The sequence below is a fragment of the Stenella coeruleoalba genome, assembly GCF_951394435.1.
Source record: "Stenella coeruleoalba genome assembly, chromosome: 7".
In the NCBI taxonomy this organism is placed as follows: Eukaryota; Metazoa; Chordata; class Mammalia; order Artiodactyla; family Delphinidae; genus Stenella; species Stenella coeruleoalba.
Genome location: NC_137153.1, coordinates 63,939,302 through 63,958,848, shown reverse-complemented (window position 1 = coordinate 63,958,848; position 19,547 = coordinate 63,939,302). Strand labels below are relative to the sequence as shown.

At 36.2% G+C, this 19,547-nt stretch overlaps 1 protein-coding gene across 13 annotated transcripts in view; it reads right to left on the bottom strand.

Moving 5' to 3' along the window:
• The window catches only part of PTPRD (protein tyrosine phosphatase receptor type D), a 2,135,645-nt gene that overhangs the window by 999,002 nt on the left and 1,117,096 nt on the right, over window positions 1–19,547 (bottom strand). For all 13 annotated transcript variants that reach the window (XM_079926376.1, XM_079926379.1, XM_079926370.1 and 10 more), the window contains one exon: window positions 4,320–4,353. The gene's annotated coding sequence lies outside the window, so the exon portion shown is untranslated. The remainder of the gene's footprint in view (window positions 1–4,319; window positions 4,354–19,547) is intronic.

The window sequence follows — 19,547 nt, the reverse complement described above, 5'->3', positions numbered from 1 at the left end:
TTAATGAACAGCAATTTTTATGATCAATTTAATCACCTCAACCATCACCACCACTATGACGATCATCACCACTAACACCAATGCCAATACCAACATCACTAACATTGCCACAAACACCTTCCTGCTATCTAATGCTTTCACAATGCTCTTTGTGTCTACTGACATAATAAAAATCAATCTTTCCCAACTAAGACATTTTTTAAGCCTCATATACAGGCAAAATTTCTTTCTTTACGGTCAGTGATGATGCAAAGCAATGAAAGTAACTCATTTAGATATCCCTTCACATTATTTCATTAGTTTACTACAGAGATAAAGAGATTTAGCAAGATCACTCAGAAAGTAAATGGAATGGTCACATTTGAACCCATGTCTTTTTGCCAGGAATACTGTCTTTTAAAGAATTCTGGCTATTCTAAAAACAAGAGCCTCCCATGAAAAAGGAATTTTCATAAAGACATACATTTTGTAGTGCTTACTGCTCTATTCCTACCACCTCGTGCTTAGAATCTGCTCTAGAAACACTTGTTAAATACATTAATCAATTGACAGTTGATAAGTAGTTTAGCAGAGCATGGGTTCTGGAGCCAGAATATCTTACACCGGAAAATCCCAGTTCTACCATTTACCAGCTATGTGAACTTGGGAAATTTAACATTTTTGTTCCCCACTTTCCTTAGATGTAAAGTGGGTAACAACAGTACGTATTATCTAAGACTTTTTAGGGCATATGAAACTCTCAGATCAGTACCTGACTAATAGTAAGCATCGTATAATACCTAGTATTGATCATTATTATTTTGTTGTTATGTTGAGCTCTATTGTTATGCAGAATAGTACATATAAAATATTAATTTAAAGAAGAGGAATATGTTTACATATTGAAAGAAAGCCAGGAAAGAATGCAGTGTGTGGTCTAAAACAATGGCTTCCAAGTTCTGTTCTCAATTAGAACCATAGGATGATTAATAAAATTCCGATTCCTGCCCAATTCACTCTCTTCCTCAATTCTCTATATTTATAACAATTGTACCAAAGGATAATGTTTGCACAGTCAAGTTAGGAAAGCACTAAAATCAAATTAATTTTAATAGTGCAAGTTTAAGCACGCTATGATATGATTAGGTAAGATATTTTGGAGTACAGGGATTTTTTCCTTTGCCCTTCAAATCCAATCAGGTGAGGAGTTGAATATTCTACCCAGGGTTCACACCACATGCCATTTGGATGTCTCTTCTCTTCTTTTGCTTCTCCCTTCTCTCCCCTCATACTTAGAGAGAAGGCAACTACTCCTCAGTCAGTGATACTGCCTCTCCTGAATGTGAGGAAAAACTTATGGGGGTCGGTAGGCCCTTGCTACTCAAAGTGTGGTCCATGGAGCAGTAACATTGACAGTGTGTTAAAAATACAAATCTCGGGGCTTCCCTGGTGGCGCAGTGGTTGAGCGTCCGCCTGCCGATGCAGGGGACACGGGTTCGTGCCCCGGTCCGGGAAGATCCCACATGCCGCGGAGCGGCTGGGCCCGTGAGCCATGGCCGTCGAGCCTGTATTCCGCGACGGGAGAGGCCACAACAGTGAGAGGCCCGCGTACCGCAAAAAAAAAAAAAAAAAAAAAATACAAATCTCAGGTCTTAATGTAGGGCATTGGTTCTCAACTCCAGTTCCCCATGGAATCACCAGGAAGCTGGACCATTAACCTTTGGATGCCAGGCTCCACCCAGGAAACTCTGCGTTAATTGTTCTGAGGTGGGCCCGGGTGGTAACTATTTTTTCTCAAATCCTCGGGTGGTTCTGACATGTAGTTGGGGTGGAGACACACTCATTTCGAGGAAAGAGAGCAGAAAACTTCAGATTGATTTTAGAACTTCTCCTTCCATGGTCTTCTCCAGGCTCCTAGGAGAATCCAGGTTCTAGAATGTCCTTTAGATTTCCTTACACCACTGGACAAGGAATTCTTGGCTTATTATTCAGGGCTACTGACCCACCTTGCCTAGTCTGATTTCTATCCTGCTTTCTTGATAATCTCCATGGAATCTGAATAAGCTTAACTATTAGACTAGCTAACATTCATAATATCAATAGAACACTGTACTGCATTTTCAATGCAAAAGTCAAGTACTTTCAAGCACAGCAATGCTGGTAATTTTACTTATATTATGGTTAGGACTCCAACCCCCATGACCATCGTTGCTTTTTATAATTTTACTGTTGCAGGGTGATGACATTATGGCCTCTGAATGGACTGCAATGTTTTAAAAATGCATCTTGTTTTGTAACATCTTATACTTCATGCACTTGAAAATTATTTAACTCAAACAAAATGACTTTCTTTAATCCTTCACAGTTTACCATGGATTAAACAGTTAATGAGAGGGAAGCTAGACTTTGGGGGCTAGCAAGATCCAGTTCTCTTTGTGGGTGGCTGAACTAAAACTGGCAATTTTCTCTAATCTTAAGAATGATCTTTACAAAGTGAAATAAGAGCACTAAAAATCAAATCCGAATCAAATGCTTGAAAAGTCACCCCTCAACTGAATTCCTTGAATAGGGAGTAGAAGAAGAGAATTATTTATATAATATCTTGCCGTTTCTTGAACCAGCACCTTTAGCATTAATTGAGAACTTATAGAAATACATATTCTTGAGCTTTAGTGTAGTCCTACTGGATTAGAATCTACATTTTAACAAGACAGCCCAGGTGGTTCCTAGGCAGATGGAAGTTTGAGAAACATTAGTATAGTATACATTGGAATCACATACTTTTTTTCCTCCAACATTTGTTCTTCCCTAAATCAAACCCCATACAGCTTCCCATACATTTGCCCGTTCCTCTTTTTTATCCAAGCTCTTTATGAACTTTTCTTTCATCTCCAAATTTCTTGTTATCCCTCCCCCAATTGCCTGCCTCTCTGGCCATGTCTTATAGGCAGCGGCAGGATGATATACAAAGGCACACTTTCATTAATTTTTTTCTTTATTGCAGTTGAATAAGAGAGGAAATAGTGAAACTTTTTCTCCGTCTACTCTAAACCAATAAACTCTCAAAGAAGTAAAATGGGTAATGTCCTGATGCAAAGTCTTCTCCTTGTAAGTCTGAAAATGCAGAGAGTCCATGAAAATACCAGTTTCCCAGTATTGTAAAAACATACAAATATGTTCAGTTTGTTCCTCCAAGATAGAGATAAAAGGGTACCAACTTCTTCAGAGATGAATTAGATTGATACAAACCACACCCACTCATCTTAGTTTTCAATGACCAATCATGATAATCCAAGGCAATTATGTAAGTTAAGATACAAATTCCTTTTCTACTTTCACTTCTTTTAAGAATAATAGCAAAAAAACAAAAATAATTATCTGTGCCAGTAAGTGTTGGGTGTTTCACTATCGATATAAACACTATAAAAATTCCTTCTAAATACTTAAACAGTAACTAACAACAAGATACTATTTTTATAATTGATTGAGAGATTTTGATTGAGACTGTGAATAAGTGAAGCATCTGTGAAAACAAACATCTCCATTGACATAATGTGGTTGAAAACTAAATTCTTTGTTTTAATTGAAAGAGAAGAGAAGAAACAAAACATCTTTAAAAATCTGATGTATTGCCAGAGAAAACCTCTTTCAAGTTTCCTTTCTTGAGGGCACACCATTGCAGCATATATTTTATTATCATTATTATCTTTCACAACATGCACTACCATGTTTCATTCTCCCACATGTAATATTACCCAATAGAAATCCAAAAGGAGCCACAGTACATTCATAACAAAGACAACTGTCTTTCAACTTCTGCTTTCCAATATGATTTAATCAAGTATGAAACCGGAAAAATGAGAATCAGCCTGTCCATCATGGCCATGATCATTAATACCTCCATGAAATGAGGGGAGAAAAGAGAAACATCTGCTTCTTCTTACCAAACTTCCAGATAATTTAAAACTACTCAAAAATTATTTCTTTAAAAGACATTCTACTGCCTCTGATAGCGTGAACACTTGTATGTTTTCTCAGGGTCAACCCTGGGCAAGCAGATGGGACAAGTGAAATGGAAAACATTTGGAAAACAGTAGCCATTCCTAGGCTCCTGGTATATGTGTACAGGAGGCTCTCTGATTTCCAATTTTGGCTCAGATCAGAAGAAAAAAGGTAAGGGTAACATCCCTGAAAAAAAGCTCAGTCTACTCTAGGGCACGCCTGACTTTCAATCCATTTAAGTGCTCACATTTTTATGGGTTTTAAAGGTGACATAAATCCCTTTGAATCTTAGAACGGAAAACATTCAATGCAGATTGAAAAGAGAAAAACCAACTTACCACAGTAGTTCAGTTAATTGACAGGCACCATCATCTGAAACAACAAAAACATATTTTGATATTACAACCATAAAAACTACCAAACTTTTCAAATTGTCTTAAAGCACATACTGTGAATTTATATACAGAAGCAAAACTAAGTAAGCAATGAAAATACCTTATCTGATCTAAATCATTTAGTTTTTTTCAGATGAAAGTGTTTCATCCCCACTATATTAGGTCCAAATTAGATAACTGGTTGTTTTTCAAAATCTTTTGAATGCACACACTGGCATATGTATATTTCACAACATTTTCTTCTGGTGCTCAAGTTTAAAAGGTAGGCAGAAATACAGAGTCTCCTGTATAATACAATCTTGGTTCTGACATGAGTGCAATCATGACACACTTATCCAAATACACAGCTCTGATAACGCCATATAAATTAGTTCACTGAACTCAAAAATTATCTCTATTGTCTATACAGAAAAAAGCTATAGTATTTATCACAGTGCTCAGCAGCTTTAGTCAGCTTCTCCTATTCTCCCTAAGATTCTCTCCCCAAATTCTCCACTACACCCTCCTTCTACTTTTCAGGTTGATCTCCCACTATTTTCCCTTGTGCCGTGTCCTCACACCCTACATTAAACATGTACTTTCTTTTCTTTAACAATATTTTAATTTGCCCCTTTTCTTCGGCCTCAATATTCTTTCTACCCAATCTTTAGGTCCACCCCAAATAACGTCTCTCAGTGAAGCTTGTCTTGATGCCCAAAGAAGGAATGCGTCTTCTTTTTTTAGGTTTTCCCACCATATGTTGTACCTTATAACCATCTTCTGTCATTTAAAAGAATAGTTGCATGGCACCTGTTTCTGCCAATAAAGCTTTAATTTTAAAGGACTATTAATATCTATTATGAATGAAACACTTTAGTTTCATGAAAAAACAAATTAAGGAATTGAAGAAAATTTCCTCTCTTGATAAATGACTTTTTAGGCAAGTTCTTTAATACTTTTTATACCATATGGGAATGCATTTTTTCTTTTGTTGTAATATTTTTAAAAAAGCATTTTTTTTTTGCAGGCTTGAATTTTGTATGGAAAGGTGATAAAACTTACTAGACTTCTAATTAGCACTGCATATGTCTGAAATTAGTGTTTTGAAGAACAGTGACACATTTGCCTTCAACCATGAACATGGTCACCCCAGCAGCAAGGCTGACATTAGTAGCATAATCTTAGAAAAAAAAAAAAAAATCTCTTTATGTAGAATGAAATGATAACATTGCCTTGTTGGTAATTTTTTTTTTACTTCTGGCCGATTAATTATGTCAGATCAGACTGCCTATGTGAAGCATGCAGGTGTATTACACATTCACAATATCTCATCCTTCATTCTCCTTATAGGCCCACAATCACTTTGGGCTTCAAAATGTTGGCAAAGAATTCTGTGCAATTGCTCATATCAGGTTTCTTTTTTTTTTTTTTTTTTTGGTAGTATGCGGGCCTCTCACTGCTGTGGCCTCTCCCGTTGCGAAGCACAGGCTCCGGACGTGCAGGCTCAGCGGCCATGGCTCATGGGCCTAGCCGCTCCGTGGCATGTGGGATCTTCCCGGACCGGGGCACGAACCCGTGTCCCCTGCATCGGCAGACGGACTCTCAACCACTGTGCCACCAGGGAAGCCCCTGGGTTTCTTTTCTTTTTTCCCTAGATGATTATAACTTGGCTATCCATCTATTTTATTAAAGACTTTCTTATTGTTTTCATATAACATATTAAATATCCAGAAAAAGTACCACTGAACTGAATAATTAAATTTTAAATTACAGATGTAAACATTTTAATGTGGATATTTAAAATAAGAGCAATGTTTCTTCATTTGGTGAGAGGGAGAACTTTATTAGATTCTTTGTGCCTAAACCTAGAATGTGATATTTCATCTTCAGAATTATGTGTTCTTTATTCCAACCCTCTACAGTTCTTTTCACAGGAAGAACAACGGTATAACACATAATTAAGAAAAAAATATATATATATTTAAATTGTGATTCAGGGAAGCTCCTAAAGTAAAATAATACTCAGTAATGGAACAGTGTTGATCGTTGAGTCTACAACCAGGTCATTAGTGGACACTTTCCCCTACAAGGGTCAAAGTTACCAAAGTGTTTTAGCATGAGTAAATAAGATATCATTATGGAAGTACCTTCAGAAATACTGATAAAAATGAATTTGTATTTAATTGAGTTTAGATATAATTATTAATATCTGGCAACCTATATGACTTTGATTTCCTTAAAAAATAGAGTGTGGACTTTACATACTGATTGGTTGAGGCTGGCACTTGTAGATAAGGAAGCAAAAAAATGTCAGTGGTAAGCACCCTGAAATTTATTGTTGCCTTGCTCTTCTGTGCCAGACATAATGCAAATATAGCTGGGCTAGGAACTTCAGGGATGGATGGCTGAGAATAATGATCTGATGGTAGTCTCCTGTTTCATTCAAAAGACAACCAAAATTTAACAAAGAAAATCCCATTAGAAGAAAATGTTTAGCAGAGAATGTTCTCATTGATATCTGTTCCAGGGATATGTCAACAAAGATTTTCTTTCACTTGAGTGGAATTGCCAAAGAACAGGACCAACCAAAATCTCTAATTCTATTGAATAGTACCAGAAATATTTTCAATTATCTGTAATTTCTAACATTTTCATCTAATTCACTAACTTTGTTTATCCATATTTTCTATCTTTCTTTCCTCCCTCCCTTCCTTTTTGTCAAATATATTTTCCATTCCCTTTTTTTCTTCTGCATTCTGATCACGTCCTGAGAATGGCATCCACAAAACACGGAAATCCTTCCACATAAAACAGATAACTAAGTGTATACTAAGTGTATAATTGACGGAGAAGAAAGAAGGTCCTATCAAAAACTTTAGAACTTTTGTTTTGACTCTGGAGTTGCTGGCGCAAGTGTGAGAATAGAGTCATCCCAAATAAAATGGTTTATGGGTAGCACATGCACCTATATGTATTTTTTTCTTAAAAGAAGTTTTCTGAAGACTTTTCATATGCAAATTTATTCAAATAGCATCTACAATTAGCCATCCACCTCTCTATATCTGACTATTTAATTCTCATAAAGGGCATCTATTTTCTAAAAAATAATCCCAGTGTTTGAATGCAGGAACAGAATACTAAATTGGATATAATTCCAGTATTGTGATCATATTATTTGTTAGAAAATGAAGTGAAGAATAAATTAGATATGTATTACTGCCTTCTCTGTATATCTCTATAAGCAGGTGGTAGGAATAAGCCAGCTATTTCTGTATTTACTTGTAGAACCAATTATAGAAATAATTATGAAAACAAATGCAAGTAGGTACCGACTCCGGGCACAGAAAATTATTTTAGCAATGAAATTCCTGAGTTCCCATAACATCACTGAAACACATGCCTGCATATATAATACATACATATCATATGTATCTCTATCTATCTCTGACATACATATACACACACGCATATACATATATAGATACAGATATATACGTAGGTGGCCAGAGGAATTCTCCTTTCTAATTTTATTAGATTTTCTCTTAGCATTTCCTTTTCTTCATACCAAAACTCCAGTCCTCATTTTTCATATCATGCATGAGCAAGTGCAGGACTTGAGCAGAAGTGACAGAAAATGATGGTAACAGGGAAAGGAACCAAGAGTGAAAGGGAATTGGTATGACTAAGCCTCACTACATATATTTCATAAACAGCCTCTGATCCAAAGCCCAGAATACACTTCTTTATTAAAAAACAAAAAAGGTTAAACATTAGGTTTTACTTTTTTCTCCTGAAGTACAAATTACTCTTATTTTGGTCATAATTAACTGTGAATTATTTATCTTTACTTACAGAGCTGGGTAAAAATACAAATTAAAGTAGCTCCATTTTGGTCAAAAAGATGCATCAGATATTGTAAACCAACAACAATCTCACTACAAAAAACTTTAGAAAACCGGATAAAATATAACAAATATTCTTTGAATCATATAACTGAGCAAAATATATTAAGGAGATCTTCAGTGGCCAAAATTAAAGAAAGAAGTAGAAATGACTGGTATGGAGTTACTGATCTTTTGGCTCTCTGGGACATTTACCAGTCTTAGCCAAGAGCCTTGGGATTTCACGGACAAGATATTAAAATGTCTCTTATGAAAATTTCCCACACAGGTGTGGGGTTTGAAATGGTACTATTGACAAGACAGAGAAATTCCACAGACAGAATTTAACAAAAAACTATTCCCAGGCTTGTACCTGAGAATAAAACTTAAAGCTAAAAAAGAACTTAAGCTAGAAGGTATAAGATCCAAATTTATTAAGAAGAAAAAACAAAACCTACCAAAAAAAAAGAAATATTATGTATAGAAATAACTGAGTAAATTAAAAGCTCAAAACAAAATGATATAAATAAATACAAATATATCAGTAACCATAATAAATGTATTGGTTTACAACCTTCAGAGTTCCAGGTGAAATTTGACATTGGCCCCCATACACAGAGGGCAGGGACAGACCAAGAAAGAGACAGGCCACTTCAGAGTGGCAGGTGGCAGTTTTAATACACAAGGGAACTTACATACCAGGCTTGTCTTGGGTGGCCACAAGATGAGTAGATCTCCACACCAACCCTACAGAATCTTAAGTTTATATAGAGGCCTTCCTGGGGTTCAGTCACATGTACAGTCCAGATGGTCTCAACAGCACAGTACTATTTCAAGGTTGTGTCCTTGAAATGCGAATGAATTTAAATGCTAGTTGAACACAGAAATTCTCTTACTCTCCTTTCCTTCTTCCCAGGATTGTATTACCCTTCATCATCACCTCTTATCACCACCAGTAGTATCTACTTGCTCTTCTCCCAGTTCTACCAAAGAACAGATTAGTCTCAAAGGTTCTCCTCTGTCTAATGTTTTCCAAACAAACAAAGCTATTTTATAAATTTTTAGGGGCTTTTACTTCTAGAAGTAGATACGAAAGAAATAAAAGGGAAGATTATCAAATATATAAGTAGCAAGGGAAAAAGCTCTTAGTTTCATCTAGGGTGACCAACTTGTCCTGATTTTAAAACTGAAAGTCTCAAGTCCAAGTCCCAGATGCAAGGAATCCGCCCTTCATAATAGTCCCAGTAAACTAGGATTGTTGGTTTCTCTAGATTTTTAGCTAGCCTCTGGTATGTGTCATGTCCTTAGAATATAAAGGACTAGGGCTTCCCTGGTGTCTCAGTGGTTGAGAGTCCACCTGCCGATGCAGGGGACATGGGTTCGTGCCCCTCCAGGAAGATCCCACATGCCGCGGAGTGGCTAGGCCCATGAGCCATGGCTGCTGAGCCTGCGCGTCTGGAGCCTGTGCTCCGCAACGGGAGAGGCCACAACAGTGAGAGGCCCGCGTACCGCAAAAAAAAAAAAAAAAAAAAAAAAGAATATAAAGGACTATAGATTTTTACTTTTTTGTCCCCTCTTTTTGCCCTTTCTTTCAGCTTTTGAGGCCCCTGCCTTTTCACTGTACACACCTCCAGGCATTTCCATGAAAAGACTGGCCTTCTCGCCACTCTTATTCAACATAATTTTGGAAGTCCTAGCCATAGCAATCAGAGAAGAAAAAGAAATAAAAGGAATACAAATTGGAAAAGAAGAAGTAAAACTGTCACTGTTCGCCGATGACATGACACTATACATAGAAAATCCTAAAGATGCCACTAGAAAACTACTAGAACTAATCAATGAATGTGGTAAGGTTTCAGGATACAAAATTAATTGACAGAAATCTCTGGCATTCCTATACAGCAACAATGAAAAATCAGAAAGAGAAATTAAGGAAACACTCCCATTTACCATAGCAACAAAAAGAATAAAATACCTAGGAATAAACCTGCCTAAGGAGGCAAAAGACTTGTACTCAGAAAACTATAAAACACTGATGAAAGAAACAAAGATGACATAAACAGATGGAGAAATATACCATGTTCTTGGATTTGAAGAATCAATATTGTGAAAATGACTATACTACCCAAAGCAATCTACAGATTCAATGCAATCCCTATCAAACTACCAGTGGCATTCTTCACAAAATTAGAACAAAAAATTTTACAATTTGTATGGAAACACAAAAGACCCCAAATAGCCAAAGCAATCTTGAGAAAGAAATACAGAGTTGGAGGAATCACGCTCCCCAACTTCAAACTATACCACAAAGCTACAGTAACCAAGAAAGTATGATTCTGGCACAAAAACAGAAATATAGGTCAATGGTACAAGACAGAATGCCCAGAGATAAACCCACACACATATGGGCACCTAATGTATGACAAAGGAGGCAAGAACATACAATGGAGAAAAGACAGCCTCTTCAATAAGTGATTCCGGGAAAACTGGACAGCTACATGTAAAAGAGTGAAATTAGAACACTCCCTAACACCATACACAAAAATAAGCTCAAAATGGATTAAAGACTTAAATGTAAGACCAGACACTATAAAACTCTTACAGGAAAACATAGGAAAAACACTCTTTAACATAAACCACGGCAAGATCTTTTTTGACCCACCTCCTAGGGAAACGGAAATAAAAATAAACAAATGGGACTTAATTAAACTTAAAAGCTTTTGCACAGCAAAGGAAACCATAAACAAGACGAAAAGACAACCTTCAGAATAGGAGAAAATATTTGCAAATGAAACAACAAAGGTTTAATCTCCAAAATATACAAACAGCTCATGGAGCTCAATATCAAAAAAACAAACAATCCAGTTAAAAAATTGGTGGAAGACCTAAATAGACATTTCACCAAGGAAGACATACAGATGGCCAAGAGGCACATGAAAAGATGCTCAACATCACTAACTATTAGAGAAATGCAAATCAAAACTACAATGAGGTATCACCTCATGCCAGTCAGAATGGCCATTATCAAAAAAATATAGAAACAATAAATGCTGGAAAGGGTGTGGTGAAAAGGGAACCCTCCTACACTGTTGGTGGGAATGTAGACTGATACAACCACTATGGAGAACAGTATGGAGGTTCCTTAAAAAACTAAAAATAGAACTACCATATGATCCAGCAATCCCACTACTGGGCATATACCGTAAGAAAACCATAATTCAAAACAAGACATGTACCACAATGTTCATTGCAGCACTATTTACAATAGCCAGGACATGGAACCAACCTAAATGTCCATCGACAGGTGAATGGATAAAGAAGATGTGGCACATATATACATTGAAATATTACTCATCCATAAAAAGATACAAAATTGAGTTATTTGTAGTGAGGTGGATGGACCTAGAGTCTATCACACAGTGTGAAGTAAGTCAGAAAGAGAAAAAAAAATATTGTATGCTAACACATATATATGGAATCAAAAAAAAAAAAGGAACTGATGAACCTAGTTGCAGGGCAGGAATAAAGAGACAGACATCAAAAATAGACTTGAGGACATGGGGTGGGAGGGGCAAAGTGACAGTAGCATCGCATTAACATACATATACTACCGAATGTAAAATAGTTGGCTGGTGGGAAGCAGCAGCATAGCACAGGGAGAATGGCTCCGTGCTTCGTGATGGACCTAGAGGTGTGGGATAGGGAGGATGGGAGGGAGGCTGAAGACGGAGGGGATACGGGGCCAGGTGTATGCATATGGTTGATTCGCTTTGTTACTCAACAGAAACTAACACCATTATGTGAAGTAACTATACTCCAATAAAGATCTATTAAAAATAAAGACTGTCCTGTGGCTCCCTGTTCCCTTATTTAAATACTTTACATTATAAAAAATACTTCAACCATGTGATAAATCCAGTAAGTCAACAATTGTGTAGTAACAAGCCAATGTCAAAATAGTGGGTTAAAATGAGTAAGGAACAATTTATTCGTTAAGTTTTTCTTTACTCATTCACTCAAGAAATATTTTTAACACTTATTAAAAATATTGGTAGCATCTACTGTATGTTGTGCACTGTTCTAGGCACTAGGGATATGGTGGTAACCACATGGACATGTTCCCTACGTACATTTTTGCAGCATAGAGAGGCAAGGGGGAGAAAGACTAGAAGCCAGATGACAAATAAAAGAGGGAAGTAATTTAAAACAATGAGCAAAATGAAGAACATGAAACAAGTGATATGGTTCAGAGGAGGAATTATTTAATTATTTATTTAAATTTTGGCTGTGTTGGATCTTCGTTGCTGCGCGAGGGCTTTCTCTAGTTGCAGTGAGCAGGGGCTACTATTCATTGCGGTGCACGGGCTGCTCATTGCGTTGGCTTCTCTTGTTGCAGAGCACAGGCACTAGGCACACAGGTTTCAGTAGTTGTGGCACGCGGGCTATAAAGCGCAGGCTTAATAGTTGTGGCACACGGGCTTAGTTGCTCCGCGGCATGTGGGATCTTCCCGGGCCAGGGCTGGAACCCATGTCCCCTGCATTGGCAGGCGGATTCCCAACCACTGTGCCACCAGGGAAGCCCCAGAGGAGAAATACTTTAGATTAGATGGTCCGGCCTGACTAACACAGAGCAAGACAGCAGATAAGAGGATACACTATTTATATAAAGGAATAATGAACACATAAGCCTTGTGTGAACTTATAGTCAAGAAACAGGAAGAAAGTCAATATAACTGCAGTCTCAAAAGTAAGAAAAGAGGTGAAAGCTAAAGTTAGAGATGTGGGTGGGAGCCAGATCATGGACTGCATGGTAGGTCATTGCTAAGAGGTTTGGATTATACTTTCAGGGCGATGGGAAGTCACTGGAGGGGTTTAAGCAAGTAGAGTGACATTATCTGATTTTGTTTTACACATGCCTAGGGCTACTCTGAAAACATGGAAAGCAGAGGCATAAGTAAAAACTGAGAGATCAGTTTTGAAACTTGCCAGGCAAGAGCTTGTGGTGATTTAGACTAAAGTATACGCAGGGATGGAGAAAACTGGATAGATCTGGGATCTATTTTGGAGGTAGAGTCAACGGATTGGATTTGGATAGTGAGTAAAAGAAAGAGGTAATGGATGATTGCTGGTTTGGGATCTTAGTAACTGAGTGTTTATGCTATTTATTGAGAAAGGCAAGACTGGTGGAGAATACAGGTTTAGGGATGTGTGTATGAGCTGTGATGCTTCTATTTCAGACAGTAGGCTGAGGTTTTTCTTAGTTATGTGAGTATAAATGTCAAGCAGGAAGTTGGATGTGGAAGTCTGTAGTTCAGCGGGAAGGTTATGGCTAGAGATGCACGTTGGGAATCATAGAGATGGCATCTAAGGTATGGAAATTAGAGAGTGTGTCAGAGCAAAGAGTAGAAGGCTTAGGCCAGAGCCTAGGGAACTCCAACATTACGAGTGAGAACTGAAGACAGATTACAATCAAGTTCTGTAGGGTTTAGCTGGAGAGGAGGATTTAATTGAGTCTTTACCAAGTCTCTACTTAATGCCACATTATGTGCTAGGCATCCTAATGAACAAAACTGACTCCTGTCTCATCTGCCTTATGGTTTAGAGTCCATAAAACTATGTTTCTTCCTCTATATTTCTGTATTCGCAAAATAATCCCAGTGGCACTCTAATGGTTTGTCAATTTCAACCAACTCTTTATCATTCAAGTACCAAGCATTTCTTACAACAATCACTCCCCTTCATTTCTTCCCAATTCCTCTCAAAGTCTAAAACCCACAGATTAGTTCTGTAGGAAAAAAAAAAATGGCACTATGTATTGTTTTTCCTTGAACTACACATTTCAGGAAAAGGAGATACAACAAATTCACAATCTGGTTGTGACATAATATTATTCTATTCAATTTATTTGATCCTATGTTTTTCCTAAATCATAACTGAGCAACATGGGGAATTGCAATAACTTCTTCAAGAAGAATGATTTATGTGTTGGACTCTCAGATTTCTTGAGTGTTATCAGTCATCAGAGAAGCTGATGATCAGGCAAAGCAACAATGGACACCTAACACCAGTAGAAGAAATAAAGAAAATCATTAGAAGTCCTTTAATCCTAAAGAAACTACTTAGATAGACAAGACTGGAAACAAATTTCACAGGCAGTGTCTTGCTCCAGGGCATGTTTTATAACATTAGCCTGGGTAAATATGCTTCAGTTTCAATTAATAAAATTGTAAATTCAGGATCTATGCTTTAGCAAAGCTGCAGTTTGGGTTTATGCAACGTTAAACTATTATTTGCTAAGGCTAAATAAAGCTGTAAATTAACATACTCTCTGAAAGACTTTAACATGGTTGGTGCAAAATTGAATTTTTATCCTGTAACTCTGGGAAGACAGTTGCTAAACAAAAGGCATTTTCAACCATTTTCATCATTGTCTTCATCTAATTATTTTTTTTCTTCCAATACCGAAATCATTTTTAATGTAGCTTTTGGAAATTATATTGATGTTTGTTCTTTGGCTTTTCTCTTTCTTGAGATAATTCTTAATTTGCTAATACATTGTTAACACTACAGCTTTGCATATTTTCTACGTGTTTAATCTGTCCTAAAAAAAAGTAGCAAATTTGCTATCTAATTTTGCTATTCTTTCCATGTACATTAAAAATTCATTCTTTGGATAACTTTGGTTTGGAATATGAAGTGCTAATGTAAAATTTACTTTTGCACTCTATTTAGAGGAGTAAAATATATTGAGAAGGTTGAATAATGAAAACAGGATTTCAAGGAGAATGCTCACACACCTAAGAAGGCAGATATTTTTAAAACGTATTAAAATTGCTCTCTGAAAATTGCCACTGCCAAGAAAGGACCAATCATCGTTCAGGCCATTGCCTTGATTCGGGGCTGGGACAGCTGAAACCAGACATTTTATTGTCTCTTACTCTGAAGTAGGAGTCTTAGAACATCAAACTTAAATAAACACTGAGCTTTGGTACCATTCAATGAAGTAAATAAACTGAATGAATAGAAGAAGGAAGAGGTGGAAGGAGAAAGTTTTGTGGTTGAAAAATGAGCCTTTAAATAGTATTAAGAAAACTATGATTCTATATAACAAGAAAAATCCATAATGTATAAATTAATGTTTTTCAAATATGTACATTCCGGGTATCCTGCATCCCTGGCTGTTTCTTCAGTTTCCCTGTATTAGAGCTATAGAATCTGGTAGCTTGATGGGAACTTGAGGAAGTGGTACTAACATGTAAATATTTAAACTGCAATCTCTCTTCACTCTTCATATCTATTTCCCCACAATGAGCCCCACAATTAATATATAATTTCCTCTAAGAACAAACTCTGTCCTCTTTACCTCTTCTTTCCCTGATTTCTACTCAAGGGCAGTTGCCAGTATGTAGTTCAAAGTTCCCCATAAAATTTACTGTGTTTTCTTGAAATACCCTGTTCTACAGTGAATGAACTCAACTTTTCTATTCAATATAAAGTTATACCTTTTCACTAAAATCAAGGCTTCTACTCACAATATTCACTCATTTTTTTCAATGGAGCCCACCTCCCTCCCGCAACAATTCCAAATCCTCCTCCCTCCTAGGAGAAGGATTTGATACACGCTTGAGTTTTCAATACCACTCCCCAAAGTAAGGGGATTAAAGCAAGTCTGTGAGACCATGAAGCAGGTAGTAAAATTACAAAAGAATGTTTCAGTATAAAAGAGACTTTGCCAAAGCTGGACAATTATGGAAGTAGTCTACAGGGAGGGAGAATGATTAATGTGTAAGTTTCTAGGGGAGATAAGAGGGGATAGGGTTGAGGAACAGTAACCTTGAAAAAATATCTGACATGAACTCTTTCCTCTCCATTTCAAAATATTCCCATTACCATTCACTTGTTCTCTTTCTTACATCTGTTGCAGAGGAAGCCTGAGGTCAATTTGGTGATTATCAAACACAAGATTGCAAAGTCTCAAGTAATGTGACTTGTTTTTGTAATTGCTTAATAATTGAAAATACTTTCTTTTATTAACTCTTCTCTTTACTGCCTTCCAAAGCAATGGTATTTTTCTGCTTTTTCTTTGTTGTAATGCTAAATAAAAACTTGAGCTCTGGAGCTAGAGAACTTAGATTTAAATCAAGAATTTGTCACTAGCTAACTCTGTGCTCTTGAGAAAACTAGCAAATTAATCTTAATCTCTCTGGACCTCAATTCTCTCACCTATAAATGGGAATAATAATGGCACTTATTTCATAAAATACTATTTTTGTGCAGATTAGATAAGCTTAGCACAGAATGGGCTTGAGAATATTGTAATGAACTTTGCACAATGCCATTCCTCAGTCAAACACTCCTCCTCATGTAACTTCTTTCCCTTCTTCCATTTATTATGTCTAACATTTCTCTAACATCTCTTCTGTTCCCCTTTTCGTACCTCTTTATTCCTCCCAAAATAAGAATTGTCCAAGACCTTGGATTCATCTTATTATTTTAACAGCCTTTTCTTTGGCAGATGTATCCATTACCATGGCTTCAACGTTCCGAGGGGCTTCTCATCCAGACATTCCACTGTCACCACTGAGTCACATCACTCAAGCCAATACTCGTACCCTATGTGCAGCCTTTCACGTGGTTTTCCCTACTTTTACTATTCCTGTTTCCCTCCAACTTAAAATTGCAGTCAATCTTTGCTTCATCTTTCTCTTTCATCACCACGTACAAGTATTTTCATGTTTTTGTTTAACCTTTACTATCTCTCCTCTTTATTCTCACCACCACCATTTTAGTTCATGCTCTTATTACTTGACTTCAAACACCATAAATTGACTTGTTTATTTCTGAAATTTAAATAAATGAATCATGGAGGATGTCTGATCTTGTGTCTGGCTTTTCCTATTCAATATTATGTTTGAGAATCAACCATGATGATGTGTATGGCAGTAGTTTATCTTCATTACTGTGTAGGATTCCAGTATATGAATATACAATGACTTATTCATCCATTCAACTGTTGATGATATTTAGGCTGCTTCCACTTTAAGGTGATTATGAATAATGGTTCTATAAACACACTTATACATGTTTTGTGGTGACACACAATTCTGTTGGATATATGCACAGAGAAGGCATAAGCATCAAATACACAGAAAAGATATTCCATGAAATAAAAGTGGCTACCTCTGGGTGGTGGTGGGATACGAGGAATTTTTTGCCTTATTCTAAGTTTTCTACAATAAAGAAATTTAGAAATTGGTATACCAAAGTTACTCAGAATATGAGTTCTGGCATCAAAAAGCCTGATTCAAACACTAGTGCCCCTACTTATCTCCTCTTATTTTATTAATTTTATTACTATTTTATTTCAAGTTACTTAACCCTGCTGAAGTTCAGTTCTTCACTTGCTCATGTGTAAAACTGGGGAATCAGAGCATCTCTTTCCTATAATTGTTGTAAGGAATAAAATACCTAACCCACGAACACTCAGTCCAGTTCATGGAAAAAGTAATCATCCAGTAAGGGACTGCATTATTCATAGGGATTGTATTATTATATTTAATACAATATTTTATCAATATAATAATATTTAAATATAAATATTATTATACTTATAAAAAGAGAACACTGTTTTCCCTTTCATAATTTTTGTCTTGTGAAATTTGGGTTAGATATATAGAAAAATTTATAGTGTAGTAATTTAAGTACTGGAGGAATCAGAAGAATATTTATTTTTATTGACATAAGTATAGAGTAGCAAACTATCTGTAGATTAAACTACCTAGAGGTGGGGCCGTAAATCTATGAACCAAAACCACCAGAGTAACACTGGCAGTAGAGAGAGAAAAAAAAACAAAACAAAACAGGGAATTTATGGTATCAGTGTACTGATTGAATCATTACTGATGCTTCTCATGTTTCTTTTTATATATATATATATAAATATTCTGACAGCAAAGGAAATGATTATATGTGCAAATTGGGTATCCCTTTCTTAAAATTTTAGATCAGCTGGGACTACACTCAACTGAACCAGCAAAATCTAAAACAAATAAAACATCGTTTGTAAGAAAGCACTTAAGAAAATCACAAGTATGACAAGCAATTTTTGCCAACTCATATTGCTCATCTATGATTCTAAAATGTATGTGTTGCGTTTACAAATGTGTTCTTATTGAGATTCATACCTGCATTACTTGTTTGTTCAGAGTCCTAGAAAATTATAATAAAATGGAATCTTACCACCACTCTCAATTTGGGGATTCATTTCAATTAAAAAGAGAAAATGAAAGAATAATTTTAATCAGCTTCTGCTTATTTCTCAGTAAATGCTGTGATAAAATGTAAAAAAAAATAAAAAAATAAAAAACAAAGAAAAACTAGTAGAGATCTTCCTAGATTTATGATGAGGTTACAACCTAATAAAGCCTCATTAAGTTGAAAATACTGCAAATGAAAAAGGCATTTACTACACCTAACCTCTCAAACATCAAAGCTAAGCCTGGTCTGCCTTAAGCATACTCAGAACACTTACATCAGCCTATAGTTGGACAACGTCATCTAACACAAAGGCTGTTTTATAATAAAGTGTTGAGTATCTCAGGTAATTTATTGAATACTGTAATGAAAGTGAAAAACAGAACGGTTGTATGGGAACAGAACGCTTGTTAAGTGTATTGATGGTTTCCCCTCATGATTGCTTGGCTAATTGGGAGCTGAGGCTGGCTGCCCTGCACAGCATCATGAGAGAGTATCATACTGCATATTGCTAGCCCGGGAAAAGCTCAAAATTTAAGGCATGCTTCCACTAAACACATACCACTTTCACACCATCGTAAAGTGGAAAAATCATAAGTCAAACCATCATCATTTGGGGACCGTCTGTATTATACTGAAAAACATTACATTAAGGAAAAACAGAGATTTGGGGTTTTAGAAAGAGCCCAGTTTGAAAATCAACACCACTGTTTATTGATATTTGACTTTGGGTTAGTTTCCTCATTTGTAGAAAGGAATGATTGTGAGGATTAAAGAAAAAAAAAAAAAGGAACATAAAATATCCTCACACTGCTTGACACAAAATAGGTGTTCAGGAATATTATGTTTCTTGTCCCTTATCACTCTATTTAAAAGTATTTCCTTCTAAGTAATAGAAATTTCCCAATTTTGGTATTTTATCTGACTCATTAGAGACTTCTTATTTTTGATACCACTCATTATATCCCAAAATATATTAGGGTCTTTTTTATCAAGAAAGTCAGAGACTATAATTCCTTAGACCAAAACTTAGACATAGTTTTTATAAGTATACATT